This window comes from Heterocephalus glaber, unplaced genomic scaffold (assembly GCF_053883595.1).
Source record: "Heterocephalus glaber isolate CG9 unplaced genomic scaffold, H.glaber_assembly_v1.0 deba00001606, whole genome shotgun sequence".
NCBI classification, from domain to species: domain Eukaryota; kingdom Metazoa; phylum Chordata; class Mammalia; order Rodentia; family Bathyergidae; genus Heterocephalus; species Heterocephalus glaber.
In genome coordinates, this window is record NW_028258377.1 from 10,106,381 (window position 1) to 10,119,676 (window position 13,296).

Genomic DNA, 13,296 nt, shown 5'->3' on the forward strand with positions numbered 1-13,296 from the left:
CCAAGGGATCTTGATTTCATCTGCAAAAGAATGGGAGCATTTAATGGTGCTCTTACTCCAAACATATACTAATAAAAATATTTAAAATAATGATGCTCTTAAGAAGAATGGAAGTTATAATGAAAGGCAATTGGGAGGAGATTCAAGGATCTAATGAGGATAACAGCCTAGAGCTAGCTGGTAGGCAGTAGAAGACTGGGGAATGAAGCAGCTCAGAACAGCCCTCCTGGGCTCAGAACAGATATTAAATACCGACTTCTGAATTTATTCTTCCCATGGCGTCACAATTTGATGGGGCTGATTCACAGAGCAATTTATACCCCAGGGCATTATTGAAAATAATATAGCAAATTGTGGAATTTAAAACATGAATGTGATCATGGAATGAGAGAAAGAGAACTCAATACCACTGTCGTTCCAGGGTGACCCTGAGCCTATCCTAAGCTGTGCCTCCCTAAGGAGCAAGACCAGACTGCAAGAGGTGCAGTGCTGTGAAGTAGACTTTACTAAAGCAACCCAGCCAATCATTAAAAAATGAAGAGTCAAACATCAATAACAAACCCCAGAGGGCAGAGATCAGTACTCTGTAAAGAGGGGAAAGAGAACAAAGAACACACACACACTCCTCACTGGAATTAAGCTAATAAAAAATTCAAGCTGATTTTGATAAATTAAGACATATATGGCAAACCTTAAAAAACACTAGAAATATAATTCAAAAAGTGTAATGAAAAGAAAATAACTATTTTTAATTTATAATGTGGGAGTAGTAAGACCATAAAAACTTCAAACAAATGAAGTAACACAAACTTTAAGTTTGCTTTAGACAGGTGGAAGCTATTACAGGCAGCTAAATTAGATAGAAATTCATATACAATCAGAAAGGGACTGGGCTGTCAAGGAAGTCAGCAGAAAAATAAAGACATCAGAATTGTGGCTGGAGGCACATCTGAAGAAGACCAGGACTAAAGATAAAAATGCAGAGACCAGGCCTACCTGACTCCCCTAAGGAGTTGGAATTATACCATAATTGGCATCACCTGGCCCAGTAAAGTCCAGATAAGCATCAGTCACTGAAGTGGGTGACCAGAGGGTCTGGGCCCAACCCTTCCCAAGAAAGTCTTTGTTCTTTCCATGTACCCTTGCTATGTGACCTGCTTCCCTACTGAATCAATATTAGCTAAGCAGCTATACTTATAATCCCATAGGTTGATTGTAGTTTGACCCATGTTGTACCCATATTGTGACTTTGCTGTATAAATTATCCCTGACAAAGGGCCTTAGTGGCAACCCACTTCCGGGACCTCTCCTGTCTCTTAGGAGCTACTCCTGTTCCCCCATAAACCTTTCCTACTCTTAACCTCCTTTGTTTTTTGGAATTCATTCTTCTATTTCAGGGGACATAAACTTGGCTCATCAGACATCTTGCAGGTTGGGAGGTATATTTTCCTCTATATCAAAGCTAGTACTTCTTGAAGCAGCTGAATTTCTCCCAAATTCTGATCACTATAGTATTTTTAAAGTTTCTCTATACAGCACCCTTTTATCCCGTGCTTTCAATTAGCAGGAAGTTCGTAATACTGAAGACACTAATGAAAGCTAAGTGTCTACTTTGATACTGCTCCTGTCTAAAATGCATTTGTATTTCTTGAAAGATTGAGAACTGCATAATTAGCTGACTATATTTAGTACTAAAGAGTTGGTACTGACATCAGTATCATACAGTTTTTTAAAGTAACGATCGTTTCTTCTGCGATGATAGAGGCAAATTCACAACTTTAAAAAAACTAATCATTTAGAGAAAAAGTTAAAAGCAACAGAGGAACTATATGCAGAAAATTAAAACAAGATGCTGGAGAAAAACCAAGTAACACTTTAATGATGTGGCAGATGAAATGTGGTCTTAAATAGTGTTTTATAAAGATGTCAATTACATTTTAATGTAGTTCCAAAAATCCTAATAGGATATTAGGGGATATTTTAAAATAATTTTAAAGAAATCAGTAACAATAAAAAATTTTTTTTTCAAAAGAATAGTGAGGCTACCCTTATATTGCCAGGTAACAAAATGTATTAAAGAGTATAATTACTACTGTAGTATGGTCTGGTATAAAGGGAAAACAGGTATTCATGAAAAAAAATAGAATAATCAAAGGAAAATGCAAATCAAAACCACAGTGAGGTATCATCTTGCCCCAGTAAGAAAGACTAGCATTGAAAAGACTAAAGGTAACAAGTGATGGTGAGGATGTAGAAAAAAGGGAACCTCTGTATACTACTGGTATGAATATAAATGTTATTAGCTTTCTCATTTCTGTGTCCAAATACCAACACCCACAACTCAAAGGGGGAGAGGTTTATTTTGGCTCTCAGTTGTAGCAGTCTCAGTAAGTCAGAAATGGCACAATGGAAGGGCATGGTGGACCACAGCTTGTTCACCCCATAGCAGCCAGGAAGCAGAGAGAGAGGGGAGGAGAAGGGAACAAGAACACACCCCTCTGGGTCCCACCCCTATGAGGCACTCCCTCTGACCAGACCAGACCTCTAAATAGAACTTTCAACGCTGAACTCAGCAATGGATTAATCTGCTGATGTACAAAGCACCCAGAGTCCAATCACCATTTAAAAGCCCCACCTCTGAACACAGGAGACTTTTGGGAGACACTTTAGATCTAAACCACAGCAATAAATTAGTGTAGTTATTATGGAAGATAATATAGATGTACTGCAAAAAATTAAAAATAGAACTATCCTATGGCCTAGCAGTCCCAATGCTGGTATACACTTCCAAAGGAAATGATATCAGTATGTCAAAAAGACATATGTTCATGGTAGCTCTATTCACAATAATCAAACCATGGAAACGACTTAGGTACCAATCTACAGTTAAGTGAATTTTTAAAATGTACTTACATACCATGGAATAATACTCAGGTATAAAAAGACTATAAAATCATGTCACTTTTGACTATATGGATGAATCTGGAGATAATTACATTATGTTAAATATGCCGGCACTGTATGAACTTACTCATAAGTGGAATCTAAATATGTTGCTCTCGTAGGAGCTGAGAGCAGAATGATGGCTAACAGAAGGTAACGAAAGAAAAAAATGAAAGATGGGGAAAGGTTGATGAATGGGTATTAAACTATGATACATAAGAGGAAGAAGTTCTGACATACATTGTCTAGTAAAGCAACTATAATAATAATATACTGTACATTTCAAAAAACCAGATGAAAGATTTTGAATGTTTTTACCATAACCAATAAATGTTTGGATATGTTTATCCAGATTTATACATTACACAATATAAACATGTATAGAAACATCATATGGTACCCCACAGATATGTACAATTTTTATGTTTCTATGTATCAGTTTAAAATAAATTTTAAAAATTAAAAAACTCCAAAATGGGCCAAATTGTGGTATCAATATAGATAAAGACGCTATGCATCAATTTGGGAAGTTTTGTCCTTTTCTAGTCCAAAACCTTCATTAGGATTTGTTTACATTTTGAATAGAAAAACTTGGATCTTTATTATTTACTAAAAATTAGATTAAATAATACAGAAAATAAAGCCATTAAAAAACTAGAACAAGATATGAGTGTGTTTTCTTCATGTGGCAGAATACTTTTAAACTATAAAAGCAAATGAAGAAATGAAGGAAATAGATTCATGTGTAAGTACGGAAAATAATTTTAAACTTCAATATGTTAGAAAATTTGAAACAAATTTGTATCATTTACAACAAAAGGTTAATATTTTAAATATATCATTACAAATGCATCTGAAGGCAATACCCCTGTAGAAAAGCAACTGACACAAAAGGCAGTTTGCAAAAGCAATGTATTTTATTAAAAAAGAAAAATCAAGCCGTTGAGGCAGACCGGAACTCTCCACCTGCAAGCCCTTGGGCCACCACCAAGCTCGTGCTCTCCATTCTGCTTCTGATGCGTTGTCCGCATATGTCTGCTCCGATGCCAGCCATCGTGCCCGCCTCCCGGAAGGCCACCGCCTCAGTTATTTTCCTTCATGGATTGGGAGATACTGGGCATGGATGGGCAGAAGCCTTTGCAGGTAGCAGAAGTTCACATATCAGATATATCTGCCCATATGCGCCAGTTATGCCTGTAATATTAAATATGAACATGGCTATGCCTTCTTGGTTTGATATCACTGGGCTTTCACCAGATTCTCGGAGGATGAACCTCGGATTAAACAGGCAGCAGAAAATGTAAAAGCTTTAATAGAGCAAGAGGTGAAGAATGGCATTCTTTCTAAGAATTATTTGGGGAGGATTTTCTCAGGGAGGAGCTTTATCTTTACACACTGCTCTAACTACACAGCAGAAACTGGCGGGTGTCACTGCATTGAGTTGCTGGCTTCCACTTTGGGCTTCATTTCCACAGGGTCCTATCAGTGGTGTTAACAAAGACATTTCTATTCTCCAGTGCCATGGAAATTGCGACCCTTTAGTTCCCCTGTTTGGTTTCCTTACTGTTGAAAAACTAAAATCGTTGGTAAATCCAGCCAGTGTAATCTTCAAAACCTATGAAGGTATGATGCATAGTTCGTGTCAACAGGAAATGATGAATGTCAAGCAATTCATTGATAAACTCCTACCTCCAACTGATTGACAACACTAAGAGGCCTTGTGTAGAAGTACACCAGCATCATTGTAGTAGAGTATAAACTTTTTCCTATGCCCAATCTTAAAATTTCTAACGTTTGCAGCGTTAAAATGTTTTGCAAATAAACATTAATGATATACTATAACGTTTCCTTGTGGGAAATTTATAATCTTTTAAGTTTCTATACATGTATTTATATAATGTGATCCAGAATATACCAGTATTAAAACAGGTGAGGCAGCTAGGTCCTTTTTGTCAAATATAATTCAGCAAAATAATAAAATACTGCAACAAGATTTTTTATTACATCATTTGAAAATTACCAGTATGCTAATTTGTTCAGGTAAAATGAATAGTTTAGGAATAAATGATTTATGCATGCTGTGACTTAGTCTATGGATTTATTCCAAAATTGCTTAGTCATCATGCAATGTCTGTATTTTCCTATATATGTTCATTATACATAATGATTGTAATACATAAAAATTAGATGTTATTACATTATTCTTGATAATAGGGATAATGCTTTTGTCAGTAAAGAGTAACATGGCTCTCTTCATTTAATGGCCCCTTTATTTGGGGGATCAGTTTTTCTTTTCCTTGATAGTATTTATTTTTAATATTTTATTTTCTCAAGAAAAAAGTGTTTTCTTTTGTGATTATTCTTCATAACAGACCAAATATATTGGCTCCCTGCCACATACATCTACTGTCAATACATTCTATGATTTGACATTCTGAATTACAGACATGTGGTATTTGAAATCTATATAACTTTAAAAGAAACCAAACATTACTTAAACTTGTTGTATTATATATTTCAAATAATTATACTTTAGTTCAAATTTAGACTTATTTATTTAGAATTCAGATAATGAAATCTTATTTTTTCTGTAAGCAGTTGAATGAGTAATTAGAGCATATTCTGGTATGTACAGAAATATTTAAGACTGATTTTTAAAGCTATTTTCTTATTGAGTCTCCTTGCCACATTACTTTTCTGTACATATGTTTGAAACTAACTACTGTAGAAAACAATCCATTAGAAAAAATTGCTTTATTTTTATCTGCCAATGGTCTTATTTGAAATTTTCACTTCAAATTATTTTTTAAAATTAGTCTTTTGTGCAAACACAGAAACAAATCATTTGATTTTAAATAGTCAAAATTTCCAGATTAATAGTAAAAAATTATTTGAAAACAAATTTTGGGGTAATAAAGGTTAATCAGAACCCTATAAATATGGAAGAGTTACCATACAGTTTAAAATGTAGCAAAAATATATGCTTAATATTTCTGAACTATGTTAATTTTCTGCTGCATTTCAACTTACCAAAATAATGTTAAGAATGCACCTTTGCAGTGCTAATTGATCTGGAAATAATCTGGTAATGGACTATATAGGATCTTTATAATGAAGCCATATGTTTATCTGAATTTAAAATTTGTAAACAATCATTTACTATGTCATTCTGCTTTACCTTGAAAAACTGTAGGCTTATTTCAGTTATACAAATTAGTAAAATCTTATTTATAGCAAGAAATATTCCATTGAAATGTTGTGCTGTAATGTGGAACAATGTAAATGTTTTTCATGGTTTCTCTCAATGTGAAATAAAATATAATTCTGACTTTAAAAAAAGAAGAAATCAAGAAAATAACTTCTTTTAAGATTATGATACAGTGGGTTGGGGATTTAGCTCAGTGGTTCTGCTGCCTGCCTCACAAGTGCAAGGTCCTGAGTTCAATCCCCAGTACCAAAAAGACCAAAAAAGGCTATGACATAGTGTATTAACAATTATTATTCTCTTATAATTTTGTTATGAAACTTTGTTCATTTTTCATAGAAGAGTGCTTTTTATATTTTCTTTATTCACATCTATGCTTGTATTACATTAAAATAAAAAATAAAGTGAAAAAATTATGTCATTTTTGTTTATCACTCAGGTTGGACATTGTACAAGTCAGATTCCTCCTACCATAATGAAATACCTGTAATAATTAACATAAAAAGAAAGGTTTATTTTGGGTCATAGTTTGAGGCTCTAATACAAGACCAAGGGCCCTTTGGCTATGCCTCTGATGAGATAGCACATCATGGCGAGAGTGTATGGTGAAGCAAACTGCCCAACTAGTGGCTAGGAAGTGAAGAGGAAAAGGCTAGAATCCCACAATACTCTCCAGAGCACATCCCAAATAACCTCCTTAAAGTTCTGGCACCTCCCAATAGCACCACTTTGGGGACCAAGTCTTTAACACATGTACTTTTGAGGGACATTCATGATCCAAGCTATAGCAGATATTGCTCACGGCAAATTATAAAAAATTTGGCTAAGTGTAGTTGAGAAAATACATCGACTGTCTCACACAAGAGTTTGGTCTGGAGTTGGCTCCTGGCAGTTCACCTGTGACTCAGGCTGTCAGGGACCTACTATTTTCCATCTTTATGTCTGTCACCTCTTTACGCTGATGGTCATTCTCTGGGTGCACCAGCTCATTCTATGCTTTTCCTCTCACATTATGAACTAGAAAAAGAGACAAGGGAACATGTATTTTCCCTTCCATGTCTCTTTGAATCAAAGAGGAACCCATTTCTAAGGCTCATGGAGACATTCCTTCAGGCTCTGGTGGCGAGAACCGTCCTTGCCCCTGTGGCCAAACCTCATCACTGGTGAGGGCTGGGGAATTATTACGGTTGGCCTAAACTAGCCAGGACTTATCTTCTGTGACTGAAGTAAATCTCACATGCTGCTGAGAATAACACTTGGTGCAAACTTCCCAAGCAAAACATGTCAAAACCCTACAAACTGTCAAAACCCATTAACCCATAATTGAACTTCTTCCTGAGGAAACAGTTTTGTGTGGGCTTATAGATATAGCTAGAAAGCTATTCCTTGTTTATAGAAATAAAAACATCAGGAACAAGTCACATGTACACAAATAAGATGTTGGTTAAATAAGGATCTTATTTCAATATGGAATGGCATGGAACCATGAACATTTTATGCTTTATGTGCATATTTACATGGATGTTTATTCATGCTTTATTAAGCAAAGAAATGACACTGACATGTTCCCTTATCTTTTTGTATATGAAAAAGGACTGTATATCAACATATTAACCGTGGCTTTTGACACTATTTGGTAGGACTAAAATGATTTTAACTTTTTACTGTGTTTGGGGGGTATTTTACATCATTTTCGATAATGTTTTTTATAACTAAAATAGAGACAATGCTAAAGAGGAAAAATACCCATTTTTAAAATTCTTCCCTTTTACGAAGAAGGGATTAACAACTATGGTATCCTGGGATGTTTGTCTTTGAAGAAACTGATTAAGCTCTGAGCTGTCTTTTGATTGGCTCCCAGTATCTGTTGAGGGCACTGAATTCTAACACAGTGCAAGATGGCTGTGGTTCCTTCTTCGGCATGCCCTGAGAACAAAAATCACCATCTCACTGGATTGTCTCCCTCAGTGCGTAAAATGAAATGAAAGTAGCTTTGCATTATTTTAAAGGGGAAATTTAAATAGGTGCAGTACACATGCTTGTTCTGAGAACCAGCTACTTACAAAAGGAAAACACTGGGAAAAAATCTACAGGAATGACTCGCAATCTTGTTTTCTCATTAAATAGTACATATTTTAGGGGAGGGGGATTTAGTTCAGTGGTTCTGCTGCTTGCCTCGCAAGCACAAGGTACCAAGTTCGATCCCCGGCACCAAAAAAAAAAAAAAAAATAGTACATATTTCAGCCATTCTTTCTCCTTGCATTTCAAAAGTAGTACAGACCAGCATAGCTGTATCAATTCCTCAGAACTAGACCAATGTATTTAGAAATTTCTGTAACAATCCTAATATTGACAGCTCCCAGATACTAGGTACTTACTAGGTCCCACTCTTAAATTCTTTGCACATTTTATCTCATTTAATCCACATGACTACTTTGGGAAGTTGATACTATTGTTATGCTCTTATTCTCTGAGAAGCAAACTAGTAACTTTACATATCTTTGGGTAACTACTTCAAAACCACAGATCTGGAGAAGTAACAGAGGCCAGACTCAAACCTTACCTGGCATATTCTGAAGTATAAGCTATTTAGCTCTTCACTGGGTTTTTGTGTAAACTAGGAGAAGGATCGTGATGCATGCCCGAGGGGCAAGGTCAGAGAAGTCCTGTATCTGTGCTTTATATACCTTCTAGGGAAACATGCCTCTGAGGAGAGTTGGCTGTGAAGGTGAAGTCACGGGAGTTAGGGAGCAGCATGTCTAGACATGTGCTTGTGCATGTATGCATCTGCACGTGTAAAAGCACTGGGACTGTTTCACTTGGGTGAAGAACACAAGTTCTTTGCTTGGTCTTGGATCTCACAAAGGGAAACAAACTGCAACTACATTTCTCAAGTTCTGCTTGGATCTGGAGCATCTCCTCAAAACTCTATGGGTTTAAGGTTTAGTTGCCCACCTGTGGTGCTACTGGGAGGTGGCAAAACCTTTAGGACATGCAGCTTTGTGGAAGGAATTGAGGTCACTGGAGATTGCCCTTGTAGAGGATACTGGGACCCCTGGGTCCTCTCTCTTCCACTCTGGACCAAAAGCTCTGAAACTGTGACTAAAAATAAATCTTTTCTACTTTTAGGTTGATTTTCTCAGGCATTTTATCATAAAAATGGAAAGATGACTAACCCAACTGTGAGACAATCTTGCTATTATAAGCATCCAAGTTTGCAACCCCTGACCCTGATTCACTAAAGTGTGGGATGGTCACAAGTTTTTCTATGTGTTTCTGTAACACACACACACACACACACCCCATGATTTAAGTTGTTTTGCTCTGGGAGGGATGAATATATATGCTTGAATAAGTTCTGTACTTGGGTGGGTTTTACCTGTTCTTTCATGCATATTATCTTATAGAAAGGTTTCCTTCTGGGATGTAGTTTGAATGTTAAGCCTAGAAGCAATTTAAGGTTGAAAATCACCATGGTATTATTCATGTGACAGATTATATTGAAGCCCTTAGTACAAAACATTCACAAAAGTAACATAAGATTGGGTTTCCAAGCTTCTTTATCTGAATATTATATCTTAGTATTCCATAAGTATGACTTAAAGAAACATCTTTTCAAATTCCCTGAAAAATTCTCAGAACTAGCTCAGGTAGTATTCATAAGAAGCTTATAATAAACATTTTAAGGTGGAAGGGCTATTCTTTTATCATCTCATGATAACTATTTAGGCCTAAGATCCTTAATGATGATCATATTTACTATTGGAAAACCTTGTTCTACTCCTGTTATATCCAAAGTACATCTAGCATCTATGAGGCTTGCAGTAATTTGTTTTGTGAAGAAGTGATTGCATGTCATTGCTCTTCCATATAGTTTATCTTCAGTCCCCAAAGCCAACAACATATTTTGAGAAGAACTATATTCTCATCTTCATTCCACAGCTCAATTTTATAGTAAAGAAAAAGTTTAGAAAAAGCAGTTCAGCAAAGAGGAAAAGCCAATAAATGTGTGAAAATGTTTGAAGATTTATAAATCAAAAGAAGATTGAGAGACTGTGTTCATCTTTTAAATTGGCACATATTTTTAAATCAAAATACCTCAGTTGGCAATGGTGAGGTGAAACCAGCACTCTTCTGGCAGGAGTGTAATTGATCTAGAATTTCTGATGGGAAATTTGGCAAGATGTAAAGAAGGCTCTAAAAATCTGTATATATTTTGACTGAAAACTTCTGAGGCTAGAAGGTTTTATATGAACATAAGAGCTATATACAAAGGTACGTACTTTAGGATCTTTATTAAAATTTCATTTAGAAAATGGAAATTTCAAACAATCGATGTAATCAACTTTGACATCATATAGCTATTAGGTAGAATAATATTTATTGCTGTAGAAAACTATTCACAATATATCACAGTGAAAGAAATGGGCTATGAAATATTATACATGTTATTATTTCATCTGATTTTATAAAACGCATTGAGTATGCATAGAGAATGGAATGAGGGAGAAACAAACTGAAAAAAAGGGGTATCAGAATATTACCACCTATGGAACATATCATACACAGTAGTACTGTATTAGGAGTTAAGAATTGGGTGAGGAAAGATACAAAGCCAAAAATGTTGTTGTGCCACAATTTTTTTTTGTGGGAAAATAACAGATTGTGATATGACTTCTGGGAGCCAGTCAATGCTTTGTTGAAAGCTGATATTTAATTTCCTGCAATTGTATATCCAAACACAGATTCATGAGTTCTGATATCAGGGTCTCAGTCAATAATAGTTTTCAAGACTGGTCAGCCTCCTCTCTGAAGTCCTTCTTATGCATAAAAGCTACATTGCAGTGATTACTTAATATGTCGAGCTCAGTGCCAAGCCCTTTGGGCTATAAATTCATATAGTATTTTCACTAACCCTATGACTTAACTACAATCAATCCCCATATTCCTGAAAACCCCAAGCTTCAGAGAGGCCAAGAGGCATGCCCAGGTCACACAGCAGTCATTCCCAGAGCAGGGAATGAAATCCAGTTCTGCGCTGCTGTATACTGTTGGATAGAACCTGTTATGTAACACAGCCCCCCACCCATGGTTCTACTCTCAGAGCACAAGGAACCTTCAAGGAAATCTCTAGCCATTTCAATTTTTCTACTCTCCCAAAGTATGCTTGTTTCTCCTTCTATCCAAGTGAAAGCCAATTGAGAACTTGCAAAGACAAAAAGGAATTTGCCAAAATTTATTTAGGTATGTGTTTATAAGAACATGAATCTTGAAAATAAGAAAGAGGCCCAACAAATCTAATGTGCTTTGCATATTCTTATATCTTGGAGCTAAGCAGATATTGACTTATGCATTGTTCAAGGAGCCTTAGAGGAGAAATTTACATGAAAAACCATTTGCTTCCTAAACACAAAGGTTAACTCACAAAATCTGACTGAAATCATGATGGGATAGGAAAGTAAATCTGGTAATAAATGTCTCTAAGATGACTTGGGAGAAAGAAAGAAAACCCTGAAGAGCAGATCAAATTTTCTAGCAACCTATTTAGTGGACCCTGAGCCCAGACATGTTGCTCTTCATTTTCTGGCTTGCCCCAGGGCAGCAGAAGAGGCAAGCAGTAATGTGGGTGGGCTGACTAAAAAAATGTACTTTGCCAGAGAAAGTAAGAACATATGAGACCTAGCAAGAATATTGCAAAGCCAGGTGGAAGGACTTGACACTGCTCATTTTCAGGGCTGGACCCTTCAGCTTTCATCAAACCTCACTCCACCCCAGGATCTGTTTTGAAAAGACACAAAACTGTCTTAATATTATGCATCTCTGTAATTGTTCAGTTTCCCAGAAGTTTAATTGTGTAGCAGACCAAGCAGTGGAAAGATAAGAAGGTCCTGCCTCCCTATCACTTTTCTGAATAGCCCAGAGAATGCATCAGGTTAACAAGCAGAAGTGAGAGCTGGGTTGATAATAGATTGCTAGCCAAATTCTGCGGGAAGCCCTAGCCCTGGAAACTTACTTTGGCATCATATCACCACTTTTATTTTCTTTTCTCTACTCCCCTCCTATTTTCTTTATTTTCCATTCCCGAACCCTAATCCAAGCATCCCTGCATGACCAGCACAGGCACTGAGAATGCCTGACTTTATGATGGCAGGTTTCTGAAAAACAAGACATTAAACCCAACAGAATCAGGTTGAATTAAACCAATGTCACCTCCATCTTGACTGCTGCTTGCACTCCATTTTCACTATTATCTCACTGTAATGCATCTCCATAGTAAATTTCCCACCCTCCAACACTGTCACTATTTACAGTCTCCATGCCAGAGCTCAAGAATTGGCCAAACATAGTCAAGGAGAAAAGGGTAAACAAAATTCTTGAAGATAATGGTGCCTTCTTGAGAAAGTCACCATTCTGCCCATTTATTAATTTATCTGACCCCGCCCCCATCCTAAGGTAGCATATAACCTTGCTTCTTTCTCCTGCTTAGGTAGGAATGAAGGAACTGATCTAAGAGTATGACTCTCAATTCCTGCCTTTCATTGGCCACTGAATAAACTCCAATGCCCTCTGATGTTATTATTGGCTCTGCTTTAGAAGGCTAAAAAAATTGAGATTTGGCTCCATGAAACTGGGTTAACAATGCTCCTCTTTTCTGTGTTTTGTCTTTTTAAATAGCAATTATACCAGTAGGGTCTGCCACTGTTGTCCCCATCCTCTGATCAGACAAGAAGCTAAGGCTTGTGACATGAGCTGACAAAATTCCCAGCTCTTGCTCAGATCTGCTGTCTACTGAGCAACAGATGTAGCCGGCTGATCACAGGGCTGGCAAACAGATAGGGACTCGGAACTGATAGTCTGCATCCATCTCTCACCATCTTGGGAAGAATTCCCAAACAGCATCATTTAGAAAGAATTCAGAAAATGATTTTCCTGGCATAGCCTGCAGCTGGTCATCCATATGTGTCATTCTAAAAATCATGTAAACTTTGTTTTCTTTCTTAATGAGGTTGTCTGGATAATTTAGATTTTAGGAATATAATAAATGTTCAAGACACTCTAAAATAGCTCTATATGTATGCTTCTATGGTTGCTATTATAAATAATGTTGTATTAATCTTCATGGGTTTAAAAACATTCTTATTCTATG

At 36.4% G+C, this 13,296-nt stretch overlaps 1 long non-coding RNA gene and 1 pseudogene across 1 annotated transcript in view; one reads left to right on the plus strand and one right to left on the minus strand.

The window, feature by feature from the left end:
- Window positions 1-13,296, minus strand: part of LOC110344441 (uncharacterized) — a 261,618-nt gene that overhangs the window by 208,460 nt on the left and 39,862 nt on the right. The gene's annotated exons all lie outside the window — the stretch shown is intronic.
- On the plus strand, window positions 4,067-4,646 carry LOC101712655 (acyl-protein thioesterase 1-like; annotated as a pseudogene).